General features: G+C 34.6%; 1 long non-coding RNA gene across 1 annotated transcript; it reads right to left on the minus strand.

Moving 5' to 3' along the window:
- Window positions 1-8,451: 8,451 nt before the first annotated feature.
- Window positions 8,452-14,211, minus strand: LOC149816850 (uncharacterized). The gene is made up of 2 exons (XR_016427705.1): window positions 14,041-14,211; window positions 8,452-8,633 (listed from the first exon to the last, which is right to left on the minus strand). It is a non-coding gene; the product is annotated as an uncharacterized LOC149816850 (long non-coding RNA).
- Between the last annotated feature and the right edge of the window lie 3,495 nt (window positions 14,212-17,706).

Raw genomic sequence — 17,706 nt, forward strand, 5'->3', positions numbered from 1 at the left:
ATCATCATCTTTTTCTTCATGATCATTTTCTATGGGTTAACTCGCAAGTGTACCTGATCTTGCCACCTTCAAGATTCTAGGCGTGACCAACTTCATGAACTACAACATTTCTGATTCTAATCAGAATTGTGTATGATAGACTGAAATCGCTACGTGAAATGTGACCAAGCTGTGATTCCAGGTCTACCAGCGGATGGAATATGGAAACTCATGAACTTGGTTACGTCACATGTGATGCCAAATGTACCTTGACAAATCCAATATCGATAGAAGCCTTATCTTCACCCTTGAAGATGCCACTCCCTAGCTCTTATCACGTGTAACATTAGTTTCCTATGTAGGATACCAGTAGGTTGGATGATCAGGTCTGGGACTAGCCTGTTCTTGTTAATTGTTTGGACCAGATGACCCATGCATTTGTGATGTCAAGGACTGGCACTATCTTTTACTTGATGGGCATTTGCTGTAGTCATAAATGTCGCTGATTACCTTCAAAATATCATCATGATTTTATTTTCAAAGGCTGATTTTATACCTAGAACTTTGATATTTTGATTGAGTCGGACATCTTGCAGCACAATGTCCATCTCTCAAGAAGTGGATGCAACTAGCTAAGCATGAAGAACATGACGAAGCGAATGCAGAAAAGAGTGAAGATGCAGTGCATGATGAAGAAACCATCTATTTTCATGGAGATGACCTTTTGTGTGGACTTATGTTTGGTGATGCCGATGCCACCTCTTGCAATTCGCTGCAGAAAAATCCTTCCCAACCCGAGGATGATGATGCACTCATAGATCCGGAGTCAGATCCAATTGAGGCGAGTGGCAAGAAGAAGAAAAAGAACTTGTTGATAGAGTTTGGATCCACGATCAATTTTGATTTTTATTTTGGTTTGGACCTTTAGAGTTTCTTTTTGGATTCTAATCTTATCTAAAATTGGGAAATGATCCTACCGAACTATAAAAATAATGAATTTTTTAAAATGCCTCATAATTTACCAAATTTGTCAAATGGACATCACAGCTTTCTAATTTTTTCTTGTCACTTTTACCCCTCTCAAGTGTGAATTTTTTATTTTCGCATGTCATGACGCTAAAATAATACATTGATGAAACTCATCAACAAAATCGTATGAGTTTGCAAAATTTTAAAAAAGATTGTAAAATTTCAAATAATTTGTGAAACTCATGACGAGTTTCACAATGCACGTTGCAAAAATCCTTTTTAGTATTGCAGAATTGTACATCTTGCGAAATTCAAAACAATTATCACACTGGTATTGCAAAATTACTTTTTGTTGTAAATTTTTCTACGCATAGTATAAAAGCAAAGTTAGGGTTTTACAAAAATTAGGTTTTTTGTGGTCTCCAATTAATGAAAAATTATGACCATTTTTCTATGTCCAAGCATTGGTGATGAGAAGATCGACATTGCTTTATCAGTAGAAAATCATCAACAACGAGTTTTTCTGGTAAGGACATCTTATGGTATGGGTGAGATAGGAAATAAAATCCACAGTCAACGTTCGATCATGTGGTATGAGTGGGATATCTAACATTCTTGAGACCATCTGATCTAACAAACTATGATAGCTAGATAGATGTCTTTTTTTATTATCAAAACAAAGTTGATGTATCTCATAGTCAGCGTTCGATCATGTAGTATGGGTGAGATACTCTGTTTTCTTTCAATCAAAGATGCAATGAGAACTGACATTCTTGTGAAATAATGAAATGAATGCAATGTATGAACAACTTCATTTTATGAAAAAAATGAAATGAATGCAATGTATGAATGACTTCATTTTATGAAAAATGAAATGAATGCAATGTATGAGCGAATTCATTTTGTTAAAATGCATGCTTCATTTATCAACCTCTTTTTTGCATATGGATGCCCTATTTTTGCAAACCCCGGATTTTGGCTCCCTTAAGCAATTTTTTTGGCGAATCTCCTGCAAAAGGAATTTTGAGATTCTGTAATACTGACATGATGTGATTAAAAATTTTCGCAATATCAAAGCCAAATTCTTTTCAAATTTTAAAAAAGTAAAATGAAATTCACATGTACCTTATAAAATTTCTTTCTGATTTAAAAAAAATAAACTAAAATTTGCATGTACCTTGTGAAATTCCTTCATAATGCGAAAATCACCAGTTACATATCATGTTCATTCCCTATTATATACACATTATACACAACTGATTCTAATAAATAAATCAATCACATGTTACATAAACAACACATATCATAAAAAATAAGATCAAACAACTTCATTCTCTATTACATACACAATTCATTTTTCTTTTATATAAATAATTTATTCTACTAAAAAAACAAGAAACAAACAACTTCACTCCATATATATATATATATATATATATATATATATATATATATATATATATATATATATATATATATATATATATATATAATTCATTCTTCTCAAAAAATAAAAATTAAACAACTTCATCTTTCATTGCCGCAAGCGCAAGGTCACCTTTATCAACTTTCATCCATAAGTGCAAGTGCATCCTCCGACTTAAACTCTTCATTACCGCAAACTAACCTGAAATACAACATTAAACCGAATGAGTACTTGAACGAAAAAAGTACAATATTGAAAAAAAAAATTGTAAATTACAAAGAAGCATATCATAGACTACTTTGTAAATGCATCAAATACTCACATTATTTTCTAATTATGTTTCTACCTGTTGTGGTTAAGCTCGTGATATACACTGCACTTGTATGGCACCACCTCCTTGTGTTTTGTTATCTGTCTCTTCACTTTAAGTTGTCCTACTTTCTTAATTGGCGCTAGTAGTAAGACATGAATAAGGGTCAAAAGAGCAACATGTGGGACATTATCAGCTATTAGATGAAATGGATAAGTACCATATGCAACTCGATATAATTAATTTGTATAGAACCTATCGCAGTAATTATTTGGAAGTTCTCTTTTATACAAAATGCATGTGATTACATACTCATAAGGAATCTTGTTAACCCGCCACTCTTCACAAAAACATTATATACTCTTAAGATCAACATAGTAGTCACGCTTCCAATCACAAGCTTCATAACGATGGTGAAGGCAATGCACTACTACCACGTGTAGCTTTTATGCTTCTATCTGACGCTCTTTAATCTTTGTAATTACCTCAGACACCACAATGCCAATAATTTTCTGTGTTTATCCGCGTGTCTTTATTCAATGGATCTTTCAAGGGCAATCTACCATAGTCTATAGGTTCTTTCTCGTACATACAAGAGTGACTCTGTTACTGCATCTATTCATAAATTTTGTTTTAAGGTTATTCCTAACCATATGATCTCTCAAAAACTCATGACACTGCTCAAGATCAGTAAACCTTTTGCTACAAGCAATTTCGTGATCACTTGACTATGTTGATAGGCACTATAACTGTTTGCATTCGTTAAGTTTTTTATTGCACAACTCATCATATAACTGAGAAGCCTCTGCATCAATTATTTGCAATTGTTCTTCATTAAATAAGAATTCGTTCATTTTCCAAAATGTCATTAGCACATTGTTCTCACTCACTAGAACTTGTTCCAAATAATTACTAATTTGGTCTTCTTTTATCATTTCTGAGTCTGAATCATCGCTAACATCTGATTATGCACTTGTTCATCATTGCTGCTAGCGCAAAATGACTGATCGACTGTACAAACTAAACCAAAACTTGTTGTATCTATGACTCTGCTCCAAAAAATATAACATTCCTATATTACCAACTTTCAAGATTAACAAAAAAAATAATACCTCCAGTTCAAGTATAAATTAGAAAGAGCTTCAACCTTTACCTAGATTTATCATCTACATTGGAAGGTCGGGTGTCATACATCGTGTGATGAAGATTATCGACAATAGTTTATCCAAGTAGTTCCACATCATTTACAGTGATCCTTTCATCATTAACTATTGAGAATGGTGGGATGTTCGCCAGAAGAGTAAGCTCAATAGCTGATGGCTGAGATAGACGCATATTATCCATAAGATTTTCATTATTTCATTCTTGTATATCACTTCAGACTTCCATTTGATGTTTAACTATGCATCCTCCAACTTGTTTAACTTTGCAAACATTGTCAATTCATATAGCTTTACTAGCAACTAAATGTTGCCCTTATATAACATTGACTGAACACCATCGTCGTCCAAGAGATGTATCCATATATCTTCACCATCTAATTTTATAGTGCACTTATACCGGAGGACCATTAACTCTTACATATATTTGATTTTATAAGACATTAATGTTATAAATTTCTTATAGATACTATTTTTAGAGACCATTATAGATCTCCAAATGAGTTTTTCCAGTGCTATATTAATTTACAAATATCATTTCAGCAACCATCATAACAACTTACACCAGCCACACAACGTATCACTTAGTTAATAACTTTGAAAACCAACAACCCACAATAAAGCACAATACTCTACACAACCAACTCATTTTCAATGCTTGTTCACAGTCAACCCTAGCCCCAATCAAATAGAGATAAATATTAACAAAACTACTGAATATTGACAAGCAACAAACAAAAAATAAGTAACTATATGCTCATTTATATGAAACAAAAACCCAAAAGAATCGAGAAAACTTGCAACACCTCACCTTTCAAACCTAGGAGATTTTTTTTTAACACAGCGAAAAACTTTTCAAAACTACCTCCAAAACTCATGCATGTCATAATTTAGAATCAAACCATTCAAACCATTGCAATTTAATTAAAAGCAAAATAATTTCATAAATGAAATTCAATGTTTACAATCCAAAAAGGCAAAAACAATAGAAGAGTCCAGTTCAGTCTAGTCCATTCCAAAACTCGAAGCCCCCGTGTACCTCAACATCTATCCATTTACATGCGTGAATCTGAAAAACATAAAGTACAAAGTGTGAGACACATCATGTCTCAACACAATACCTTAAACCCGTACTAGGTCTCTCAAACAATCACAACATAATAGTTACGCTTAACTGCATAACTTTTACATCATTCTTAGCTAATATAGAAAAATACAAATCATGCATACTCATATGTGTGAATAATCACACAACATATGCATATCCTTTATGCACAAAAAAATAAACTTGTGTATACCTTAATGCATAAATTAACATACAAATCACGTATATTTTTATATGCACAGGAAATTCAAACATATAATCATAAATACATGTACTGACACATTCACTTATGCATACAGGTCATTTGAGCATACACTTACACTTTTATGCAATTCATGCATACAGTTATACAGTCATTTCACTCGAGCCTATCACTAGACTCTCAAACAACTCACACATACAATTACGTGTATAAGTCATGCTTGTCAACAATCCTACTTGCCTAAAAACTCATGCATACCATTATATACATTTATTCTATCATGTTACTCTAGGGCACAATTCTCGATCGATCTATGAGAACTCATGCCATACAAGGGGTGTTCATTCAACATCTGTATTTTTCTATATTTTAATCCCAGAAAGAACAAGCGAACTAGAACAAGAGTCTAGGATACGTTATTACATTGACCCTCGACTGAAAACCTTGCAACACTGCAAAGGTATACAACTATAGCTCAAACTTTGCCAAGCATATCAAAGTATAATTTCCCTTAGACTACCAGGTAGAGAAAAGGTTCACATCTGACCTGAAGGAAAGGACTTCCGTGTATGTTTACTCATTCTTCTGGGGTCAGTATAGCGCAGGTTCACATATGATCCACTTGCTCGACCTCAATAGTATGAGACAAGGTTACAGTATCACAAGATTCAAATCTGACTATAGTTTGTACAACTTATCTTATCTTATGAGAGCTTTTTCCTCGATATATGTCACTTCACAAAGAATACACACTCCCAGATATTATCACATTAGCAATCACACTTTTGTCAATACCTGTACATTTTATATTAACCAATCATGTATCTTATGCATATCACATACTATTCACTAAACTTGCGAATATCAAACACGAATAGCGAAACCTCGCATTCAAGAACTCATTTGGGTCCATGCCCATCACTTTCACATTCAAAAGTATACAAAGGTACATGTATCACATTTATAACCCATCATTTGCCACATTCATAAATGTCAGACATGAACGATGAAACCTCACATGCATAGGGATCATTTAGGGTAAATACCCCTAAGTTCACAACATAACAAATATATGCATTTACAGGTATACGTCCACCCATCTCTACGCAGTCTATTATAAACATATATATTCTAATGTGTGCAATCTACCCTATGCAGTTAAATTCTAATGCATGTATCTATTCATTCTATCTTGTTTCAAACGTGCTCCTGAATATCCCAGGATCATTGGTTCGCTTAATAGCACGACCCTGACCAGTAATGCATATGCCAAGCTAGCATAGATGCATCATGAAGTCAACATTCATTATTAACATGTACGACATATTAGCATGCCAACGTTACATGATTTTAGTTCAGTCATTTCACAACACAAACATTTGCACGTATGCATCAATTGCATACGCATGTGTCGCATATCGACATCAGGTATTATATAAACCACCAAAGTACATGTGTCTCATAAATATTACCATTCACTCTACTTTTCCAATGATACGAGGCCTGATCAATGACGATGCTTCAACCGAACTAAGCATAAGGCCTCTTTCAACTAATAAATCTCATAATTTTATATCTATTGTTGGCCAATGACCTAGGTCATAAATATTTATAGAATCATCAACTATTATTTGTGGTTCTCCTTCTAAATGATCTTGAAGTTCTTCATTTACTTTTACATGTTCTTCTTCTATATTTTCATGACTTTTTTTCAGGTACTATTACTAGTTCTTCTAAATTAATGACAATTTTCTCACTTTCTTTCATTTCAACATCTTCTAAATTTTCTTCATTGTGGGTAATATCATTCAAGTAATTTATATTTTTTTTATTAATGAAAACTTATCAAGAGCACCCTTTTGAGAAGCAACTAATTTTTTATTTTTTTCACGTTTTTTATGTTCAAATTCAAAATTTTTAGAAGACATAATAATTTTAACAAGATAGAAAATAAAAATATAAATAAAGCAATAATAAAACATGATAATTTCCTTAGAATGAATCCAACAATTGTTAGACACACCACACACCTGAGAGACCTAGTTATTAGGCAAATCCAACATTTGTTAACCTACTAAAAGAAAATACAACATATATGTTAAAAGAAAGAGCAAAAGACCTAATTGTCATCAATAAAAAAGAGCAAAAGACCTAATTGTCATCAATGAAAGTGGTCATACATCGTATAAACACATCATGCATAAATTATTTAGACTAATAATACACAATAAGTTGGGTTAAAAGATATACAGAATTATGCAACCAATAAGGTTTAAATATGAATTGAACATGAGCTCGAGCTGCTGAAACTTGTCATGATTATTGGGAGTGCAATTTTCTCTTCCTCTAAGTTGTCATTTTTCCAACCTCCTCCAATCATTCATTAACCAAAAATACCTTTCAAGTGGGGTAAAGTTATTCTTTGCCAAATGTTTAGGTTCTCATTGTTTGATGATAATTTCCTATGCAACACTCATAGAGTTCATTGAAAAATCTGGTGATTTGGACAATGCCCACAGAGTGTTTGAGGGAATTCCCCAGCAAAATGTTTATTAGTGGAATGCCACTGTCAGCACATGCTTCAAACATGGGAATGTTGACAATGCCCATCAATTGTTTGTGGGAATGCCTCATAGGAATGTGGTGTCCTGGAATATGATTGGTGGGTTTGTTGAGAGTGTGTATGAGGACAAAAGGTTGAGATTTTATAAAGAGATGAACAAGGAAGGTTTTTGGCCTTGAAATGGGAAGGCAATGTTGGGTTTGATTCAGATTTGTATGTTGAGAATTCCCTTGTTTGTATGTATGCAAAATGTGGGTAGAATATTTGTTGGGATGGCCACACCGAATGAGGTATCATGCATTGCATTAATGATCATGTCAATAAGGCATTTCAGATGTTTGGCAAGATGCAGAGGAATGGGGTTCAGGTTGACGTTGTTGCATTGTCGAGCATTCTTGGCATATGTAATACCCCCCAAAATTTAACCTTTTAAAACTCACATTTTAAGAGTTTTTTTTCATTGATTGGTTAAAACTTTCCCAAAGTAACTACATTCCAACTATACCAAATGCTAGAGGCATAGCATGAGCGCAAGCACAGGTGTATTATTATACTACTAGCATCAGGTTCAGTACGAAACCACCGGATCGAATTTTATTACACATAAAAGTCCTAACAAAACCAAAATCTTAAAGATATGCGAAAACAAATTATTCTCAAAATGGTTAAGATCTTGACCGGGGTCACGAGAAAAACAATTAAGAAAAAGTAAATCGTATGAAAATTTTTAAACCACATACAAAAAATAAAGAAATGAACATTCATAGAGTTCTATCATTCCAAAACATCCAAATTGATCAATCTTTAAGTCTGAAAATAACACAAGAACTAATCTCCCCAAAAGATCGAAGAAGGTAACAATGAAGCCCTTGAGGATGCAGCTCAACACGCCATTCGTGTCACTCGTCAACAATGATATCTGTAAATATTGTTGGGCATTAATTCAACTTGCCTAATAGAAAATACCAATACCTAACTTGAAAAAAATATATCAAGCATTCATAGGTAATAACATGATGCATCATTCAACAAGATGGTGAATAAGGATACATGCCCTATAACTCATGTGTTTAAGCAGTTTTATAATATGCACACAATAACCATTTCATCACAGATGTATCATTCTACAAAAATCACATTTTAACATAATCATATTCAAATATCTCATGAAGCATAAACAATATGCATTCAGGACATAACAGTCCATAGCATTGCATCTCATATGAAATCATATCGTACAAGTTACTGCATTTCATAATTAAGTTCATTCACGACATTCAAGTTCAATACATTTCATCTTTTATGAACTCAACACGTACATGTTATGGCATTTCATATGCATATGCATTCAATATAGGAAAATTCATAACATGATTTCATATGCATATTCATTTGCATATTCAAGAAATAGGTCATTCACATGACCAAGCGGCGTAACTCATACGTACATGCATCTTAATGCATTACAGCCACATCAATGACATCAATGTCAAGTCTCTCACTTGACCAAACTCATAACCATTGGCGCAATAAACAGGTCAACCACAAGCGACCAAACAACATTCTTTTACATTCACATGCATGCTCATATGCATTAGCATCCAATAACATAATTCAAACACAATTTCATATTATAACATTTATGCATATGCCAAATATGTTTCTAAACATCTTATGCATTTAGCCACATACATTGGGCGTCAACGCCCTAATCCTAGACAGGCACCATATCCCTCATGTTTCCAAGCATGTCATCAATCAATCAACATAATGTTCATATCAAAATTAGCATGTATATGCAATTCTCATGCAATCATGTTTCTAACTGAGCATGTGCTATGTTCGCAAACATAGCATGCATTGACATAAAAAGAATTCACGAATCATACATGACATTCCTAACATTTTTCACAATATATAACAGTTCATAAACAACATGCTTCAATCATTCATGCATATCATGGTCTTAAACATAACATGCATCAAACATATTATAATTTCATGCATAGTGTGCTCCATGAATTCTTGCATAACATCAATTTAAACATAGCATGTTTTACAAGTTGTAATCACATACGAGACATGAATGAATCATACATGCACACATTATTTCACAAAAAAGACAAGTATCATTCTTACATGACATTCAAAACATCAAAACAAACATAGGCATACCCATGGTCCATTACAATCGAGGGTACCTACAACAAAAACACTCATTATCTCCACTGTACTAAAGTCATGACTCACATGACCTCCGTACCACAACAAGAAAATGCACTTCAAATTTTGACTAATCTACGTTATGCTCTGCATGACCCCAACTTCAACAAGAAAATACACTTCAAATATTCACTACACTATGTCATGTTCAGCATAACCTCCAACTTCTTCCATATGTGCATGATCATTTAGTCATGCACACTTATCATAACATGTCATTCATGATTTTGACATTCTTTCCAATGTCATTGCATTTACTATAGGCATTGCATCACTTGATGACTCATAGTACATTTTCACCTGTCAAGCATACAATTTTTCAATCACATTCATTTGCATGTGAATATTCATTCATATTTATCCATGCATTTAGAATCTACAATTTAACATGGGGATAAGCATGAAAATTAACACCTATTTATGCATTTGGAACCTAAATTTTAACATGTAAATCAAATTCACTCGTGCATTCATATTTAAGATTGAAAACGTGTGCATAAGCATTAGAATTTACACATATCTAATGCATTTAGAACCTAACTTTTAACATATTCATAAGCATGGGAATTTACACATATTCATGTTAACATAATCACATGCATGTGAATCAGAATCTAGATTTTCTAACATAATCATATGCCTATGAGTCATCATATACCATATTACATGAAAACTATGCAAAACTGATTTTATAAGCGTGTAAACATAGCTAAAAACGTAATCGAAAAGCCTCACAAAAATCTGAAAATTTATTCTCATGTAGGCATCAAACATTTAGTGTTGAGTGTGCTCACTATGTAGGAATAGGCATCTAACATAATCATAACTAAACTGAATTATATTTCATGTAATTTCAATCCAACACACATCTTAAACACAAAGATTCAACATAATACAAACTAGATTAATCATTTAATACATTAACTAGTCAATTAAAATTTACAATAAATCTAACATGAGAATCCCTAACTAAACATGATACACGTATTCCATGATAAATGCCTAAACATGTATTCTACAAGATAGATAGAGGTAATCCTACCTTAAGAACACCAAATCCCCAAAAATAAATCTAGATGAAATAGGTATGAATCCACAAAAATTCGTGGGTAAGACAGAGCACACCACCAACAAGAAACCAAGGGGGTCGATCCTCCTCCAATGCCATCCAAGAGGAGGTGAGGGTAGTCGGCCTCCACAAAACGCCCAAGGGGGACGGTTTTTCCACACAACCGGTGAGAGAAAGAGGGAGATGGAAGTAGAGAAGAGAGAGATAGAGGGAGATAGGGCCGGCTGGTGTGGAGGAAAGGAGAAGAAGACAGGAGTAGGGGTCGGGCTATGGTGAGCAAGAGGAAGAGAGTGAGAGAGTAAAAGAGAGAAGAGATCAAGAGGGTGGTTGGCTGGGAAGGAAAAGCAAAAGAGGGAGGGGTGGTCGGGTGCCCTAGTGGGCCCCACCTGCCCTTCCTCCTTCCTTTACAAGGTGTGCCCGGATCTCAACCCAAATGGATCGGTTCCCACACTGAAACCCACGCCCAACAAAAGAAAAAAAAAGAAATAAGAAAAGAAAATAAAGAAGAAAATAAAATAAAATAAAAATAACATAGTCAACAATAATTTAAATAAGAAAATAAAATTCTTTAAACCATACAAATTCCAAAAGTATTAAACCAATACTAGATTGGATCGACCCATTGGGTCAAACCCATTCGGACACGAATCCACAACCATAAATGCATATTAAAACTAATATCACTCTATTAAATTAATTTTACAAATTTTCTCACTCCAAAAATGTGTTTAATACATTAAAAATTGAGTATAGTAACGAACGATTGCCGTTTAACACATAATTGCCAAAAATTATCAAAAAAATTGACTAGAGTTCATGCTACTAATACTAAATTTAAAATTTTAAATGTTCAAATCACACCACAGTAAACAAAAAGGCTCATTTTATGAAAAATGTACTCTTTAAAATTTTACAGGTCTTACAGCATATGTGCTAGGAATGCAAAAATGTATGATAGCAGAGATGTCTATGACAAAGTTTTGGAATTAGCTTTTGGCATTGATAAAAAAACAAGTGTTACTCCCTATCCTTGTGATAGTTTAGGGGATTCAGTAGGCAGACAAAACACACCAGTATTCTACGTGAGCATCAAAATCAACCTCCTGTGGCAACATAAAGAACAATTCCATGCCCAAAAGCAATCTCCTCTGGATCCACTCGATCATCCACTACAGATATGGAATTCCAGTAGAAAGGAATTCCAGTAGAAAACATGGTTCTGTGCTGCTTCTTTTGTTGGTGTTTGTGTTTTCTGTAGCCTGTTCCGAATCAGAGCATTTTGGATTGTTTTGAATCAATTAGATAAAGAGTATATGTCAATTTTTTATTATTACAGTTTTTTTGGGTGGGCAATAGTTAGGAAGAAAGATTGGTTTTACACAATCAGGTAGGAAAGTAAGAGTATTGAACAAGTGGGTGATCATAAAGCTTTATCTCCTTGCTGTTATTCAAGAGTTTCATTGACAGAAGCAACACATTTTATTCCTGTAGTATTTTTTCCGTTTACTTCTTTCTGGCTTTTTGGTTTGGTTAGAGAGAATGATATTTTATCAAGTAGTTTGAAGAAGTACAGAGTCAGGTGAACCTATCAAAACAAAAGAAGCAAGGAGCAAACTAGTCCTTATAGTCAATAAGATGTCTGCCCTAGGTACCCACTGGCCAGAAAGATGTGCTTATCTATAAGTGACAAAAGTTATACCTATCACAAAAAAGGTTCTACTTTTATATTTACACCTAATTCATAGGCGTTAGTGACTCCTAATAGTTCAAGCTCTTTCAAGTTTCAACAAATCAGTCACAGAGAGATGAAATTGCATCCCTCTGCATGATGACTACACAGAGCTGAAACTGGGCAAGCGATGGTCCATATTGCCATGTTTATACTATGTGTGGAAAAACAGGTGATCTGATATTTCCATAATCACTATATAATCTGTGCAAAATTTTGATGAGAGAGCTAGAACAGAGAATGCAGACAGCAGAGAAAAGTATTTGATCTGTTTTACTGGAAGTCCCATGTCAATATGAGAATTGGCATATTACTGGAATTCCATATCTGTAGTGGATCCAAAGGAGATTACAATTTTTATGCTCACGTAGGCTGATCTGAAGGAACAATTCCACGCCCAACTTCCTGTGACAAAACACAACCAAACACAACAGTATTCTAGCTCCTCTAATCAATATTATATCAAAATCAACCTCCTGTGGCAACATAAAGAACAATTCCAGGCCCAAAAGTAAAACTGACATAGAAACCAAGCTACAGAAACTCTGCCAAGACATGCACAAATCAACCAAAACAAATCTTCAGGATGACCCCCTCTGAAAAATGTGTCCACTTCACATTATCAGAAACATCTGAAGCTAAAGATCACATAATATAAGCATTTTATCCACCACGCTGTTAGATTCAGGTCATGATCCTTTTCAAGTCGCTAAAAACCAGATGCACGGATGGAGAAAACCTATACAAGAGCGAAATCAAATGCAAAAAAAGGCTGACGCAAACGGACACAAGCAAGCAACCCAACTTCATATTCTCGGCAGCATATCAACCTCCCTAAACCATTCCAGGGTTCCAAAATCCACCAATCCAGACAGGAAAAAAAAATCTTCTCAAATTTGTTTTTTCTTCTCCAAAAAGAGATCTCGGTATATTTTTTAGGAACGCCAAGTTGCATCCAAAGCAGGACATCTCAACATTCTATTTCTATAGCATCAATTAACAATAACATTTTAATTTCTCAAAGCACAGAGACTTTCAAATATGCATGCTGCAAAGACAATATCTAACAAGACTATTTATCAAATAAGTGATGAATTCTGAGCCAGCACAACTGATTCGGCGTTCCTGCCCGATGAAGAAACACACTAAGGCTAAGAGGTCTGGAGTTAGGGCTTCTTAACTAAGGAACCATGAATTTCATTCCCGTCATTCCTTAAGCATTTGACTTGGATATTTAAGGGCTCAAAAGAAACTTTATTGAAAGAAAAAGAAGAAAACCACAAAGAGTGGTTAAGGTTTGCTTGCCTCAGAAAATGGCTTCCTCGCAGACGCAGTGAGATTGAGGAGGTGCAGACTGACGAGACACTCGCTCGCCGGATCTTAGGGGTATTCGTCGGAGATAAACCCACGGTGAGGAGAGCAGGGAGAGAGAAAGGGCTTCCTTGCAGTCTCAGATGCACACACAGAATAAGCTCAGAAAACCTACGGCGATTGAGAGAGAGAGAGAGAGAGGTTCGTGTTTAAAGAAAGAGAAAGATAAAAAGTACAAACGTTTTTTTATTTTTTTTTTAATTAAAGGCAAAAGACTAACGCGTGTTAAAGTATTGGACATAAGCAATACAAACTCCAGCAACCAAAGAAAAGAAGACAAAATTTTTCAACGTGGTCCGATCCTAGAGGATCTGCGTCCAAGGTTGGGCCCTCTCTCTCTCTCTTATACTTGTCAACGAGAGGGAGGCTCATATGTTTATAGTGTTAACCAGGTTGTACATGTTTTTGACGACTGTCATTTCCTCTCTTGTATTTGGACACTTTTCTCTCAACAGGACTCAATCTGAATCTCCTATTCATATTCATATTGTCCTGAAATCTGTATAGATTCAGATTGTCTAGATACAAGCCCACATGACTTTGAACGCTCTAGACTCTTCTGGTCTTTAGGATTCTGTCCTGGACAGGCTTCCTCATGAGGCTTTGGACTCGATCTTCTCCTTGTCTTCCTCGTTAGGATTGTGAGCTGCTGCATTAGGATCAGTCTTAGTATCCACAACAGATTTGGACTCTCTAACACAAAGTACTTAGCCTAATTACTGGATGGTTTCAATGAACGAATGGAATTCATTGGGCTGAGTACCTTGCAAAGATACACGATTGAGTACCAAATCTGTTCTCATTAATGTGTGGATGCATTTTTGGTGGAAGTGAAATCCAATTCTACTAAATTCACTGTCTAAGGACCCATTTGTTTCAAGTGTGATGCATTTTGTATCCCCCTCACCAATGTGAGAAATACTTTTCCCGAGGAAGGAATGAAGGTGCTTTGGTTAAAAATTCATCATTTCATACAAAAATGTGGGGCCATGTCAGAGTATGGTTCATTACACCAAGGGTGGGAAACAAGTAAGAAAAAGGGCCCTTTTCGACTGTTCTATGTGAGACGTGAGCACCAAAGGATTTAGACACTATTTGGGAGCCTTGAATCAGAGTGTTGAGGCTTCATCAATGCTCTTTGCTGTTTGGGATCAGCACCGTTGCCAAAGCATTGCATTGGAATTGGAGTTGTCAGCCCTGACACCACATTTCAAGACCATTTACTACAGTTAAGTTTCTGTCAACACCACATATTTTGTCAAAACCATATCCTGGGAACACATGGAAGTGTTGTTTCCGTCCCAAAGGCAAGGCTCCCAAACATAGCCCTAGGGGAACTTGGGATTCTAATTCTACTAATTAAATTCTCTGAAACCAAATGTTGCATTATCAGTGTTATAAATGCTAGAAGCTACAGCTCTCTTGAAGCCTGGGAAAGCTATAATGCCCAATGGGCTGGGCTGGAAAAGTGGATAACTCCGGAGGAACATATTGCTACACTGGATGGCCAGATATTGGCATGGCTGCTAAGTGCCCAGGTGCACTAGGAACCAAGGTGCCACCGAATGTACTACTCAGCATATTTTTTGTCTGGACTACTTTTCTATTCATTTGGGATTTTTTTTTTTTTTGCAAAGCTACAAAGACAAGAAAGGAAAAGCAAAATGAAGGAACCACATATAATAATGTTAGTTTGAAGTTTTAGCCATGTTTTTTCAACTGTCTCCAAGTTTTATTTAGATACCCTTGGGTTGAACACACATGGGTTGATGATGCAGGCCAAGTACCAGGTGAGCTTGATACAACTCCAAAGGTTCAAAACATGCAAATGGATCTCAATCATACCAATCTAAATCCATTACCCGTCCTCCAAAAAATGTAAGCCACCTAAACCACAAGAGACAACTTCAAAGTAGATACCAAATACTGCAAAACACGTCCCATCTTTTTAGCAAATGATTTTCGTTATGATTTTCAAGCTATATATAAATAAAATTCATGTTTTTTGAGCTAAAAATTTGGGGCGTTACAGTTCTTGCCTCTCACTCTCTCTAAAACTTATCTCCCTCTTCTCTCTCTCTTTGGGTGTCCCCCTCTCTCTTGAAAGTTTCTCTTTTTATCTCTCTCATACCCTCTTGTGAGTCTTTGCCTCCTAACTTGTTTCACCTTTTTTAAGAGCTCTCCTTTGCCAATTGAAGGTGATTAGATTCTTATTCGGTCTAATTTGCCTAAGGACTAAGAACACGCATCCATGTGGACTATACCAACTCTTAGAGGATTCGGTCAATCCAACGAAACCTTGGCCAACCTCGGATAACCCAGACCTTCAGCAAGCCTCATCACACTCAAACAAAATCTTCTAAGCCATTAGAACCCTTTCCCTAAGCTAGACCTAAGTTCAAACCCTACCTAAACTAATTCTACCCAAAACCTATTTTCTAACAAAGCAAAAAATTTATCAATCTTTCTGAAGTTGCCTAGCCTAAACCTTAGTCTTCTGAGTCTTAAATTTTCACCCAAGCTTCCTTAGGATACTTAGTTTAGACCCTCCAACAATCCTGATTTTATCATATCTTTGTACGAAGCTATAAATTTTATAAATCGGGTATGTTTTCCTTAAACCCAATACAACCTGCAAAAAACATATTCTGACCTGAAATTTGTTTGAAATATCTCTACCAATATGTAAAGCCTTTGACCTTGAAATTTGGCATGTATATTAATTAAGTTGTCTAGATTAATCTTCTAATTTTTTGTATTTTTCTATTATACTATTTGGGCATAACAGATTTTTTTATCAAACCCTGTAATACCAAGCCTAACTTGTTACCCGATTTTGACTTTGACCCAAACTCTAACTGTAAAATTTTGACATTTATTTAAATAAATAAATGTGAATTTTCTTCATACTGAATATACTATTAAATAAAATAAATTTGATCCAAATGAATCTTGGATCCGAATAAAGTTATATGGATCCAATATATAGATTTGGATATGGTAATTGGGTCTGGATTTCAGATAAATCTGAAATTCAATTGAAAATTAGAGTTGGATTCTTAGAGATCCAAAATAATAGGTGATCCAAATAGGATCTAAGATTTATTAGGAAACCAGAGTTGATATAAAATAAAAATGTATAAAGATATAAATTTTAATAATTTCTAATATAATATGGTGGATAGGGTGTCACGCCTCTAGTGGGACCCACCTAACAAGAGCAAGAAATATAGTAAAAAAGGAACTTTATATATATATATATATATATATAGAGAGAGAGAGAGAGAGAGAGAGAAAGAAAGAATAAAAAAAGGAAAGTAGTCAAAAAAATGGGAAGGACAAATACGTGGTGGTATAGCCCCACATGTTTTATATTTTTAAATGATTCTATTTTCCATTTAAACAATATTGAATTGCTCTCAATACCCACACATATTATATTTTATAGATGACTATATTTTTCATTTTTGAGCAATAATGAATTGCTCTCATACCCACACATTTTATGTATTTAGATGATTCTACTTTCCATTTAGACAATATTGGTTTACTCTAAAGGCCTACACGTTTTCTCTAGTTGGTTTTAAGTCAAAGAAAAAA

The sequence above is a fragment of the Nuphar pumila genome, chromosome 14 (assembly GCF_984573655.1).
Source record: "Nuphar pumila chromosome 14, dmNupPumi1.hap1.1, whole genome shotgun sequence".
Classification (NCBI taxonomy): domain Eukaryota; kingdom Viridiplantae; phylum Streptophyta; class Magnoliopsida; order Nymphaeales; family Nymphaeaceae; genus Nuphar; species Nuphar pumila.